The sequence below is a fragment of the Triticum aestivum genome, chromosome 1A (assembly GCF_018294505.1).
Source record: "Triticum aestivum cultivar Chinese Spring chromosome 1A, IWGSC CS RefSeq v2.1, whole genome shotgun sequence".
Lineage (NCBI taxonomy): Eukaryota > Viridiplantae > Streptophyta > Magnoliopsida > Poales > Poaceae > Triticum > Triticum aestivum.
In genome coordinates, this window is record NC_057794.1 from 179,924,232 (window position 1) to 179,938,497 (window position 14,266).

Sequence of the window (14,266 nt, forward strand, 5' to 3'; positions counted from 1 at the left end):
GAATGGGTATTCGGCTACGACTCTGACGATCACTCCGAGAGAAGTTATCACTCCGACTCCGAATATACTCAAGACGAAGGTGTTGCCGGTCTAGCACTTGTGTCAACCAACTCCTACGACATATTTGACTCACCAAATGAAGGGATTGGAAGATGCTTCATGGCTAAAGGCCCAAAGGTATCACACCCCGAGTATGTTGATTTCAATAGTGATGAAGATGATTTGCTAGGTGATGATGATTTACTTGTTGACAACTCTAGTTATGAAAATTGTGATGAACTTTCTATTAGTCATGCTAATCAAGATAAAACGAATGACAATGATAAGAAGGAGATTGAGCATCTAACTAAAGAACTCAACACTCTTAAGTTAGCTCATGAAACTACCTTGGAAGATCATCGAGAACTTTTAAAGACTCATGAGAAACTATGCTTTGAAAAGCTCAATCTTGATCAAGAGCATGAGTTCTTAAAAGCGATCAATGATGATCTTCACAAGAAAAGTTCTTCTTACATTGCCAAGTGTTTAATCTTGTCTACTTACATGCCACAAGTTAAATCTAGCAACAAGAACAAGAAAGATTCTTACTCTAGTAATAACAACAATCATGCTAAATCCAATGTTATTGCTTCTAGTAGTTCTCTTGATTCCACTAATGATTATCTTAGCCAAGTTACTATTGAGCAAGAAAATAGATTATTGAAGGGAATTATAGAGAAAGGTGTTTACAAGAGCCTTATCGGGAGTAAGCAATTTGAGGAAATTGTACGCAAGGAAGGAAGACACCGGAAGAATCAAGGTGTTGGTTTTGAACGATAGTTCAATGCCAATGGAGTTGAGTGGGAAGAAGATCAATACCCCAAGACGAAGTTTGTTCCTCAACAAGAGAAGTATGATCCTACTTCTTTCCAAGGAACACAAGCTCAAGGTGATCTTCCACCACAAGACCACAAGCTAAAGGGCAAGGACAAGCTTCAAGAGGAGATTGATGCATTTGAATAAGCACCTAAGGCCTTGGTCAAGTGGTTTCCCAAGACTACATCAAGTTCCACTTCATCAAGTACGACTACAACTCCAAGGATTCCCATCAAGATGGTGTGGATCCCTAAGAAGAAGAACTAGAGAGTTCTTGACGGTGACTACGCCAACATACTTCACTCTTATCATCTTGGCAAGGACAAGTGCAAACAACTTCCATATCTTGCACTAGTTCAAGGAGTGACAAACCCTCTTGTTGGTAAGACAAGGGACAAGGTAACCTAATGCTTTCATGGACATCATCCTATGTGACCATAACTCTATGACTATGGATATCCTTGTTTGTTCCTTGTGGGACTAACCCGTGTAGGTATTGAAAGTACAACTCACTCCCAAGGATTGCTCCGAATGATCTACATCAACATTGAGCATCTACATCTTCAACACCTACATGAAGTCATCATCGACAAAACCCAAGGTTAGTTTATCCCTCTTAGGGGGGGATATCACATCTAGGGGGAGCTTTACTCTAATCAATTGAGCTAAAGAAACTCTAATGATGTGAGCACAACAATGCTTTATGTAAAAGTGGTAACCCCACTTGTGCTTAAACAATGAGCATGACCTATGATCAAATGTTCTCATTTGACTCCTAAGTCAATATACGCATATATAGATGACCTAGTCATTGCCAAATTGCTTGATCGATGCTAGAGTGATTTGTGCATGCTTTGTCACGTATTTCATTTGTCATTTTATTGTGTGATCATGTTGATTGCATTTTTCACTCATTCCATGACATCCATTTGTTGCTTTGATTGTATGTCCTTTTCTCTTTTTCCAAATGGATGGACAAGAATGCCTAAGAACTCCCTCTAGCTATCTATGCTTTTATCATCTCAAACTCTACTCATGCTACATCACAAAGTTTGATCAAGTCAGATTCGAACCACTCTGTGTGAGGAGCAATTGGAGTCCCCGAGATGTCATAGACTTAAACTTCCGAAACCACTTTGTGCATTTTGGTATGACTGAGTCATCCATTTTGGTCACACCGTGATCACTAAGTTGATATAGGTTTTCAATCTCGGTGCAACCGATTTGATCTTTTCGGTCACACCGAGTTGCAGAAACTGCTTGTGATTCTGCGTCTCGGTGCCACCGAGTTGTTCCACTCGGTCACACCGATAGGTGTCGGTGTCAAAACCGGCGGATCTCAGGTAGGGGGTCCCGAACTGTGCATCTAAGGTTGATGGTAACAGGAGACAAGGGACACAATGTTTACCCAGGTTTGGGCCCTCTCTATGGAGGTAATACCCTATGTCCTGCTTGATTGATATTGATGAATCTGAGTGTTACAAGAGTTGATCTACCTCGAGATCGTAATGGATAAACCCTAGAGGTCTAGCTTGTATGGCTATGATAATGAGTGACATATCTAGACTAAGTCCTCCAGTTTATATAGACACCGGAGGATCTAGGGTTACACAAGGTCGGTTACAAAGAAGGGAATCTACATATCCGGTCGTCAAGCTTGCCTTCCATGCCACCATCCGGACACGAGTATAGTCTTCGGTCTCCGTATCTTCACAGCCTATTGATGACCCACAAGTATAGGGGATCACAACAACTTTCGAGGGTAGAGTATTCAACCCAAATTTATTGATTCGACACAAGGGGAGCCAAAGAATATTCTCAAGTATTAGCAGCTGAGTTGTCAATTCAACCACACCTAGAAACTTAGTATCTGCAGCAAAGTGTTTAGTAGCAAAGTAATATGATAGTGGTGGTAGCGGCAACAAAAGTAAAGACAGCAAAAGTAATGTTTTTGGTATTTTGTAGTGATTGTAACAGTAGCAGCGGGAAAGTAAATAAGCGAGAACCAGTATATGGAAAACTCATAGGCACCGGATCAGTGATGGATAATTATGCCGGATGCGGTTCATCATGTAACAGTCATAACATAGGGTGACACAGAACTAGCTCCAATTCATCAATGTAATGTAGGCATGTATTCCGTATATAGTCATACGTGCTTATGGAAAAGAACTTGCATGACATCTTTTGTCCTACCCTCCCGTGGCAGCGGGGTCCTATTGGAAACTAAGGGATATTAAGGCCTCCTTTTAATAGAGAACCGGAACAAAGCATTAGCACATAGTGAATACATGAACTCCTCAAACTATGGTCATCACCGGGAGTGGTCCCGATTATTGTCACTTCGGGGTTGCCGGATCATAACACATAGTAGGTGACTATAGACTTGCAAGATAGGATCAAGAACTCACATATATTCATGAAAACATAATAGGTTCAGATCTGAAATCATGGCACTCGGGCCCTAGTGACAAGCATTAAGCATAGCAAAGTCATAGCAACATCAATCTCAGAACATAGTGGATACTAGGGATCAAACCCTAACAAAACTAACTCGATTACATGATAAATCTCATCCAACCCATCACCGTCCAGCAAGCCTACGATGGAATTACTCACGCACGGCGGTGAGCATCATGAAATTGGTGATGGAGGATGGTTGATGATGACGACGGCGACGAATCCCCCTCTCCGGAGCCCCGAACGGACTCCAGATCAGCCCTCCCGAGAGGTTTTAGGGCTTGGCGGTGGCTCCGTATCGTAAAACGCGATGATTTCTTCTCTCTGATTTTTTCTCTCCGAAAGCAAATATATAGAGTTGGAGTTGGCGTCGGAGGGCATCCAGGGGGCCCACGAGGTAGGGGTGCGCCCTAGGGGGGCGTCCCCCACCCTCGTGAGAAGGGTGTGGGCCCCCTGGTCTTCATCTTTGGCGAGGATTTTTTATTATTTTTTCTAAGATGTTCCGTGGAGTTTCAGGTCATTCCAAGAATATTTGTTTTCTGCACATAAAACAACACCATGGCAATTCTGCTGAAAACAACGTCAGTCCGGGTTAGTTCCATTCGAATCATACAAGTTAGAGTCCAAAACAAGGGCAAAAGTGTTTGGAAAAGTAGATATGACGGAGACGTATCAACTCCCCCAAGCTTAAACCCTTCCTTGTCCTCAAGCAATTCAGTTGACAAACTGAAAGAAAGAAAGAAAAACTTTTACAAACTCTGTTTGCTCTTGTTGTTGTAACTATGTCAAGCCAGCATTCAAGTTTTCAGCATAGATCATAACTAACCACATTTGCAATAATTCTCAGGTCTCATAATTACTCATATCAATAGCATAATCAACTAGCAAGTCATAATAATAAATCTCGGATGATAACACTTTCTCAAAACAATCATAATATGATATAACAAGATGGTATCTCGCTAGCCCTTTCTGAGACCGCAAAACATAAATGCAGAGCACCTTTAAAGATCAAGGACTGACTAGACATTGTAATTCATGGTAAAAGAGATCCAATCATAGTCATACCCAATATAAATTAACAATGATGAATGCAAATGACGGTTGTGCTTTCCAGCTAGTGCTTTTTAATAAGAGGGTGATGACTCAACATAAAAGTAAATGGATAGGCCCTTCGCGGAGGGAAGCAGGGATTTGTTGAGGTGCCAGAGCGAAGTTTTGAAATAGAGATAAATTGTATTTTGAGCGGTATACTTTCATTGTCAACGTAACAACCAAGAGATGGTGATATCTTCCATGCTAAACACATTATAGGCAGTTCCCAAACAGAATGGTAAAGTTTATACTCCTCCTCCACCAACAAGCATTAATCCATGGCTTGCTCGAAACAACGAGTGCCTCCAACATACATCAGGTCCCAGGGGGGTTTTGTTTGCAATTAATTTTGATTTAGTTTGCATAAAGCATGGGACTGGGCATCTTGGTGAGCAGCCATTTATCTCGTGAGTGAGGAGCGGAGTCCACTCCTCTTGAAAATAACCCGCCTAACATGGAAGATAAGGACAGCCTTGGTTGATACATGAGCTATTCGAGCATACATAACAGAATGTTTATTTGAAGGTTTAGAGTTTGGCACATACAAATTTACTTGGAATGGCAGGTAGATACCGCAAATAGGAAGGTATGGTGGACTCATCTGGAATAACTTTGGGGTTCAAGGGATTGGATGCACAAGCATTATTCCCACTTAGTACAAGTGAGGGCTAGCAAAAGACTGGGAAGCGACCAACTAGAGAGCGACAACAGCCATGTACATGCATTAAAATTAATAAACATTGGATGCAAGCATGAGTAGGATATAATCCACCATGAACATAAATATTGTGAAGGCTATGTTGATTTGTTTCAACTACATGCATGAACATGTGCCAAGTCAAGTCACTTAAATTATTCAAAGGAGGATACCACCCCATCATACCACATCATAACCATCTCAATAGCATGTTGGCACACAAGGTAAATCATTATAACTCATAGCTAATCAAGCATGGCACAAGCAACTATGATCTCTAATTGTCATTGCAAACATGTTTATTCATAATAAGCTGAATCAAGAACGAGGGACTCATCATATTTACAAAAACAAAAGAGGTCGAGTTCATACCAGCTTTTCTCATCTCAGTCAGTCCATCATATATCATCATAATTGCCTTTCACTTGCACGACCGAACGGTGTGAATAATAATAAGAGTGTACGTGCATTGGACTAAGCTGGAATCTGCGAGCATTCAATAAACAGGAGAAGACAAGGCAATATGGGCTCTTGGTTAAATCAACAATAATGCATATAAGAGCCACTTCAACAATTTAATTATGGTCTTCTCCTACTGACCCCCAAAGAAAAGAAAAGAAATAAAACTATTTACACGGGAAAGCTCCCAACAAGCAAAAGAAGAACGGGAAATATTTTTGGGTTTTCTTTTTAATTATTACTACTACAGCAGAAAAATAAACTACTACTAATTTTTTTGGTTTTTCTTAAGGTTTAACAAACACACAAGAAGAAAGCAGGAAAAAGAAAATAAACTAGCATGGATATTACAGTGAAAAAGTATGAGCACCGACATCTAGTAATGAGTGTGTGTGAACATAAATGTAATGTCGGTGAGAAATACGTACTCCCCCAAGCTTAGGCTTTTGGCCTAAGTTGGTCTATGGCCACGGCTGGCCTGGCGGATATCCATAATAATAGTTGTTGGGGTCGTACTGTGATGAGGAAGAATAGTTGGGATCATACTGATGTGCAGCGGTTATCGCCTGCTGAGCTGCAGCGTGGAGTCGAGCTGCCTCCGCTCTCCTCTCGTACTCTTCTGCCTCCTCTCTGGTAATAACATATCTTCTTTTTGTCTGTGAATCAAAGAAGGCAGGAGCAGGGAGAGTAATACGGAAAACACGTCGTTTATCAAAAATTAAACGATATAAGAGAGGTGATTCAGGCCTCTCGACAAACTGGTGCGAAGCCATAGAGTCATAATCTAAATATGCAGGAGGCAACTCCGTATCACCCTCATGAATGTCTAAAGAAAATGAGCTAAGCGGGTTGCATAAATTCCTCCAAAGAAATCCCCATTATGTCTATTATGATGCAACCTACGAGCTACAATGGCTCCCATATGATAAGATTGGTCTCCTAACACAGCACTCCTAAGAATGCTAAGATCAGGGACACACATGTGACATGCTTCATCCTTAGCATTTATGCATCTACCGATGAAGAGAGCAAAATAATGTATAGCAGGAAAGTGAATGCTCCCTATGGTAGCCTGCGTTATATCTCTAGATTCCCCCACAGTTATACTAGCAAGAAAGTTTCTAAATTCAGATTTAGGGGGATCCCTAATACTGCCCCATGATGGAAGTTTGCATGCAAGAGTGAAATCCTCTAAGTCCATGGTATAAGATTTGTCATAGAGATCAAACATGACTGAAGGAGAATTACGCGAAGATGAATACTCAAACCTCCTCACAAATGAACTTGTGAGATCATGATACTGGGGGCATTTGTTAGCCTCAAAATCCTCAAGACCGGCATTGCGCAAATATGCTTTGAATTCTTCTTTTATTCCCGCACGGTCCATAAAGTTTTCCGACGGCCATTCGCAAGGCTGTACTAGAGCGTCTCTTGGTGGATCCTCGTCAGCATCGCGCATAGCAATCCTGGGTCCTTGCTTCTTAGAGGAACCATCTTGGAATATCTTTCTAAGCATATTGTTTTTCTCTGAAAAGATTCTGAAATTTTTAGTAACTTCAAAATAAAAGTGAACCAACTTCAATAATACTGATAGCAACTACTCCTACAAGTGCCTAGAGCCTATATCAAGCATTAGAACTACTTGGAACCATATAAATTTGACATGCAAGCTCAAGAACATGGTCACCTATGCAGAATAAATTTGCAAAAAGAAAGCACTAGAACAAAAACTAATTGGACCAATGGAGGAGTCACATACCAAGGAACAATCTCCCCAAGCAGTTTTGCGAGAGGTGCTTTGAGCAAGGAGATCGAAAATCACAGCAAAAGTGGCTGGAACTCGTGCTTGAGTTGGTTTTTCGGGTTTGTGTGAGACAGAGGAAGAAGATGGGTGCTGGGATAAGTGGAGGAGGGCCACCGTGGGCCCACGAGGCAGGGGGCGCGCCCTAGAGGGGGGCGGCCCACCACCCTCGTGGCCAGGTGGCAGCTCCTCCCGCGGTAATTTTTGCACAGTAAATCCTCAAATATTCCTGAAAAAATCATATTAAATTGGCATGTCATTCTGAGGACTTTTATTTTCGGGATATTTTTATATTGCACGGATAAGTCGGGAAACAGAAGGAAAAATACTATTTTTACTTTATTTAATATAAATAACAGAAAGTAAAAGTGGGGTACAGAAGGTTGTGCTTCTAGTTTCATCCATCTCATGCTCATCAAAAAGAATCCACTAACAAGGTTGATCAAGTCTTGTTAACAAACTCATTCCGATAATCATGAAACCGGAGAAATTTCGAATAACACTAAGTTACCTCAACGGGGATATGCACATCCCCAATAATAAGAATATCATATTTCTTCTTGACAGTAGGAAGAGGAAATTCAAAACCTCGAAATATAATCGATGGAATTTTTCCAATAGAGTTGATACTATGAACTTGAGGTTGTTTCCTCGGAAAGTGTACCGTATGCTCATTACCATTAACATGAAAAGTGACATTGCCTTTGTTGCAATCAATAACAGCCCCTGCAGTATTAAGAAAAGGTCTTCCAAGAATAATAGACATACTATCATCCTCGGGAATATCAAGAATAACAAAGTCCGTTAAAATAGTAACGTTTGCAACCACAACAGGCACATCCTCACAGATACCGACAGGTATAGCAGTTGATTTATCAGCCATTTGCAAAGATATTTCGTAGGTGTCAGCTTATTCAAGTCAAGTCTACGATATAAAGAGAGAGGCATAACACTAACACCGGCTCCAAGATCACATAAAGCAGTTTTAATATAATTTCTTTTAATGGAGCAAGGTATAGTAGGTACTCCGGGGTCTCCAAGTTTCTTTGGTATTCCACCCTTAAAAGTATAATTAGCAAGCATGGTGGAAATTTCAGCTTCCGGTATCTTTCTTTTATTAGTAATGATATCCTTCATATATTTAGCATAAGGATTTGTTTTGAGCACATCAGTTAATCTGCATACGCAAAAAGATAGGCCTAATCATTTCAGCAAAGCGCTCAAAATCCTCATCATCCTTTTTCTTGGATGGTTTCGGAGGAAAAGGCATGGGTTTCTGAACCCAAGGTTCCCTTTCTTTACCATGTTTCCTAGCAACAAAGTCTCTTTTATCATAACGTTGATTCTTTGATTGTGGGTTATCAAGATCAACAGCAGGTTCAATTTCTACATCATTATCATTACTAGGTTGAGCATCATCATGAACATCATCATTAATATTTTCATTAGGTTCATGTTCATTACCAGATTGTGTTTCAGCATCAGACATAGAAATATCATTTGGATTATCAGGTGGTTCAGCAATAGGTTCACTAGAAGTTTGCACAGTTCTATCATTTTTCTTCTTCTTCTTTTTAGAAAAACTAGGAACATCAATATTATTTCTTTGAGAATCTTGCTCGATTCTCTTAGGGTGGCCTTCAGGATACAAAGGTTCCTGAGTCATTCTACCAGTTCTAGTAGCCACTCTAACAGCATAATCATTTTTCTTACTATTCATTTCATCAAGCACTTCTTTTTGAGCCGTAAGTACTTGTTCTACTTGAGTGGTAACCATAGAAGCATGTTTGCTAACAAGTTTAAGTTCACCTTTAATATTAAATATGTAATCACCCAAGCATCTAATCATATAAGCATTTTATTTTAATTGTCTACCAAAATAAGCATTGAAGTCGTCTTGCTTAAACATAAAGTTATCAAACTCATCCAAGCACTGACTAGCAATTTTAGTAGGAGGGACTTCAGCTTTATCATATCTATAGAAAGAATTTACCTTTACTACCTGTGTCGGGATATCGGGATCAGGAGGTTCTTCAGTAAATAAAGAATTGCGATCATATGTTTCTTCAACAAGCAGTGAATTAAGACCATGTATTTCTTCAATAGGAGGTAAATTCTTAACATCTTCAGCTTTAATACCTTTTTATTTCATAGATTTCTTTGCCTCTTGCATATCTTCGGGACTGAGGAATAGAACACCTCTCTTCTTTGGAGTTGGTTTAAGAATAGGCTCAGTAATTGGAGCAGGAACTGTCTGAGGAGCTGGCTCAGGAGGTGCCCAATTATTTTCATTTGTCAACATATTATTCAATAGAATTTCAGCTTCATCCGGTGTTCTTTCCCTGAAAAGAGAACCAGCACAACTATCCAGGTAATCTCTGGAAGCATCGGTTAGTCCATTATAAAAGATATCAAGTATTTCAGGTTTCTTAAGAGGATGATCAGGCAAAGCATTAAGTAACTTGAGAAGCCTCCCCCAAGCTTGTGGGAGACTCTCTTCTTTAATTTGCACGAAGTTGTATATTTCCCTCAAAGCAGCTTGTTTCTTATGAGCAGGGAAATATTTAGCAGAGAAGTAATAAATCATATCCTGGGGACTACGCACACAACCAGGATCAAGAGAATTAAACCATATCTTAGCATCACCCTTTAATGAGAACGGAAATATTTTGAGTATATAAAAGTAACGCGATCTCTCATCATTAGTGAACAGGGCAGCTATATCATTTAACTTAGTAAGATGTGCCACAACAGTTTCAGATTCATAGCCATAAAACGGATCAGATTCAACCAAAGTAATTATATCAGGATCAACAGAGAATTCATAATCCTTATCAGGAACACAAATAGGTGAAGTAGCAAAAGCAGGGTCGGGTTTCATTTTATCTCTAAGTGATTCTTTGTTCCATTTAACTAATAACCTCTTAAGCTCATATCTATCTTTGCAAGCTAAAATAGCGGCAGAAGATTCCATATCAAAAAGATAGCCCTCAGGAATAACAGGCATATTTTCATCATCACTATCATCATCGTATTCAGATTCAATAATTTCTTTTTCTCTAGCCCTAGCAATTTGTTCATCAAGAAATTCACTATGGGGCACAGTAGTATCAGGCATAGAAGCAGTTTCATCATAAGTATCATGCATAGCAGAAGTGGCATCATCAATAACATGCGACATATCAGAACGAATAGCAGAAGCAGGTGTAGGTGTCGCTAAGCTTACTCATAACAGAAGGTGAATCAAGTGCAGAGCTAGATGGCAGTTCCTTACCTCCCCTCGTAGTTGAGGGATAGATCTTGATTTTGGGATCTCTCAAGTTCTTCGTAGTGTCCAGCAGATATAAATCCCAAGTGACTCAAAGAATAGAGCTATGCTCGCCGGCAACGGCGCCAGAAATTGGTCTTGATGACCCACAAGTATAGGGGATCGCAACAGCTTTTGAGGGTACAGTATTCAACCCAAATTTATTGATTCGACACAAGGGGAGCCAAAGAATATTCTCAAGTATTAGCAGCTGAGTTGTCAATTCAACCATACCTGGAAACTTAGTATCTGCAGCAAAGTGTTTAGTAGCAAAGTAATATGATAGTGGTGGTAGCGGCAACAAAAGTAAAGACAACAAAAGTAATGTTTTTGGTATTTTGTAGTGATTGGAACAGTAGCAACGGGAAAGTAAATAAGCGAGAACCAGTATATGGAAAACTCGTAGGCACCGGATCAGTGATTAATAATTATGCCGGATGCGGTTCATCATGTAACAGTTGTAACATAGGGTGACACAGAACTAGCTCCAATTCATCAATGTAATGTAGGCATGTATTCCGTATATAGTCATACGTTCTTATGGAAAAGAACTTGCATGACATCTTTTGTCCTACCCTCCCGTGGCAGCGGTGTCCATTTGGAAACTAAGGGATATTAAGGCCTCCTTTTAATAGAGAACCGGAACAAAGCATTAGCACATAGTGAATACATGAACTCCTCAAACTATGGTCATCACCGGGAGTGGTCCCGATTATTGTCACTTCGGGCTTGCCGGATCATAACACATAGTAGGTGACTATAGACTTGCAAGATCGGGTGAAGAACTCACATATATTCATGAAAACATAATAGGTTCAGATCCGAAATCATGGCACTCGGGCCCTCGTGACAAGCATTAAGCATAACAAAGTCATAGCAACATCAATCTCAGAACATAGTGGATACTAGGGATGAAACCCTAACAAAACTAACTTGATTACATGATAAATCTCATGAAATTGGTGATGGGGGATGGTTGATGATAACGACGGCGACGAATCCCCCTCTCCGGAGCCCCAAACGGACTCTAGATCAGCCATCCCGAGAGGTTTTAGGGCTTGGCGGCGGCTCCGTATCGTAAAACGCGATGATTTCTTCTCTCTGATTTTTTTTCTCTCCGAAAGCAAATATATAGAGTTGGAGTTGGCGTCGGAGGGCATCCAGGCGGCCCACGAGGTAGGGGGCGCGCCCTAGGGGGGGCGCCCCCCACCCTCGTGAGAAGGGTGTGGGCCCCCTGGTCTTCATCTTTGGCGAGGATTTTTTATTATTTTTTCTAAGATGTTCCGTGGAGTTTCAGGTCATTCCAAGAATATTTGTTTTATGCACATAAAACAACACCATGGGAATTCTGCTGAAAACAGCGTCAATCCGGGTTAGTTCCATTCAAATCATACAAGTTAGAGTCGAAAACAAGGGCAAAAGTGTTTGGAAAAGTAGATACGACGGAGACGTATCACCTATCAGTCCGGCCCATGGCTAACAGGCTGGATGCCCGAGGACCCTTTAATCTAGGACTCCCTCAGTAGCCCCCGAACCAGGCTTAAATGACGAGGTATTCGGCGTGCAGATTGTCTTTGGCATTGCAAGGCGGGTTCCTCCTCCGGCGTCCTCCAAGTAGGGTGTTCGGATTTCAATTCAATGCCGCACCCCTCGGCTTCTGTGCATTTATGACTTCATCTTCCACGTGTCGGGTGAATGTGGACAGTCAGCATATTTTTTGCAAATATCACCCTAGCCCTGCAAGAAAGAGTGTCTATTTAAAGAGATTAGATCTCAGATCCTTTCAACATCACGCGGAGAAAATCCTCAGGCACTACTAGGCAAAACCATTATAACATGGCCAACATTCCCATCTCCTCTTCCCGTTCCAACGTAGAGAGGGGCAAGTGGGAGAGGTGCTCCGTGCCCCATAGTCAATTAGCGAAGCTGCAAACACAAGGGTTTCTTCCTCCTGCAGATCTGGTCCCTGTTCGAGCAGGATTGGCCTCCTTCAACGGAAAAATCCAGGCGGAGGATTTCCCCAATCCGTCTGCGAGAGAACGAGTGTGCTTCATCACCTATCTGCTGAGGGGCGTGGGGTTCCCAATTCACCCATTCCTTAGAGGGCTTCTGGAGTACTATGGCCCCAGCTACATAATTTTACTCCAGCCTCCATTCTGCACATCGCGGGCTATGTTGCTTTATGCAAACTATTCCCGAGTTGCGAGGCCCATTTCGATTTGTGGAGAAGACTATTCTGCCTCGTCCCTTGCAATTAAGGTGGGTCAATCTTTGAAGTGGGAGGAGCCGAAGTGTGGCGCATCCCCGGGACCGGATACCTGTCCGGCACACCGAAGAAAGCTCCCAAAGAGTGGCTGTCCGAATGGTTCTACATCGACGATGTTTCTCTACCAGACCCTGTCCGCATGGGCCTCCCCAAGTTTTCAAACGCTCCGCTGAAGAAACACCATAGCTGGCGTCCTCGGAGCCTCGAGGAAGAGGATAGCGCAGAGATCATCCTGCTGCTGGGCAAGATTAAGATGCTTGCCCAGTCCAGATTGTCAGTAGCCGAGCTGATGGCGATTTCGCTAACGCGGGGGGTCCAACCGCTTCAATACAGAGGGCTGCCCATGTGGTAGTATAACAGAGAAGATGACGCCTCATGCTATGGCCGAAAGGTCCCAAAGACTCCTGCCGCCCTAGCCAAAATACTGGGCGAGCTGTATAAAGGGTAGAAGGAGGAGTTCACCCGTCTCCAAATCCGAGACGGGTTTTCCATGTATAATCCTCCCAGCTGGGTAAGGTTCAGCTCCACTTATTTTATTCTTGTCCTTGAATCATTCTTGACAGGCATCATCTTATCTTACTCATAACAGGAATGGCGAGAGGCTGCGAGGGGATCCATGACCCTACCCCTCAGCCGGAGAATCGCAACCGGGATCCTGATCCCAGACATGAGGAAGATCCGGACATATTTGTGGAGCTTGAGGATGGAGTATTTTATCAAATGAGCTATGACGGTACATATGTACCCATTATCGCCGATTACCCCGGCCTCCTTCCTGCTTCACGCATAAGTAATCCGAAGACACCTTATCCAAAAGAGTTTTCTCATTCCTCCTTACCCACCGCAATGCCCTGTGCTTAGAAGGGGAAGCGTTCGGTGTGCCCCAGGAGCGTCTCCGAAGAGAGTGTCCCCCATACCAGGAAAGCCTTCCAAGATGAAGGCAAAGAAAGATACGGCCGAGCCTCCATCGAAGAGGTATGAATTCGCAAGTATGCCTGAGGGAGTCCTGGATTAGGGGGTCTCCGGACAGTCGGACTATGTCCTTTGGCCAGACTATTAGATTATGAAGATACAAGATTGAAGACTTCGTCTCATGTCCGGATGGGACTCTTCTTGGCGTGGAAGGCAAGCTAGGCAATACGGATATGTATATCTCCTCCTTTGTAACCGACCTTGTGTAACCCTAGCCCTTTCCGGTGTCTATATAAACCGGAGGGTTTTAGTCCGTAGGACAACATACAATCATACCATAGGCTAGCTTCTAGGGTTTAGCCTCTCCGATCTCGTGGTAGATCTACTCTTGTACTACCCATATCATCAATATTA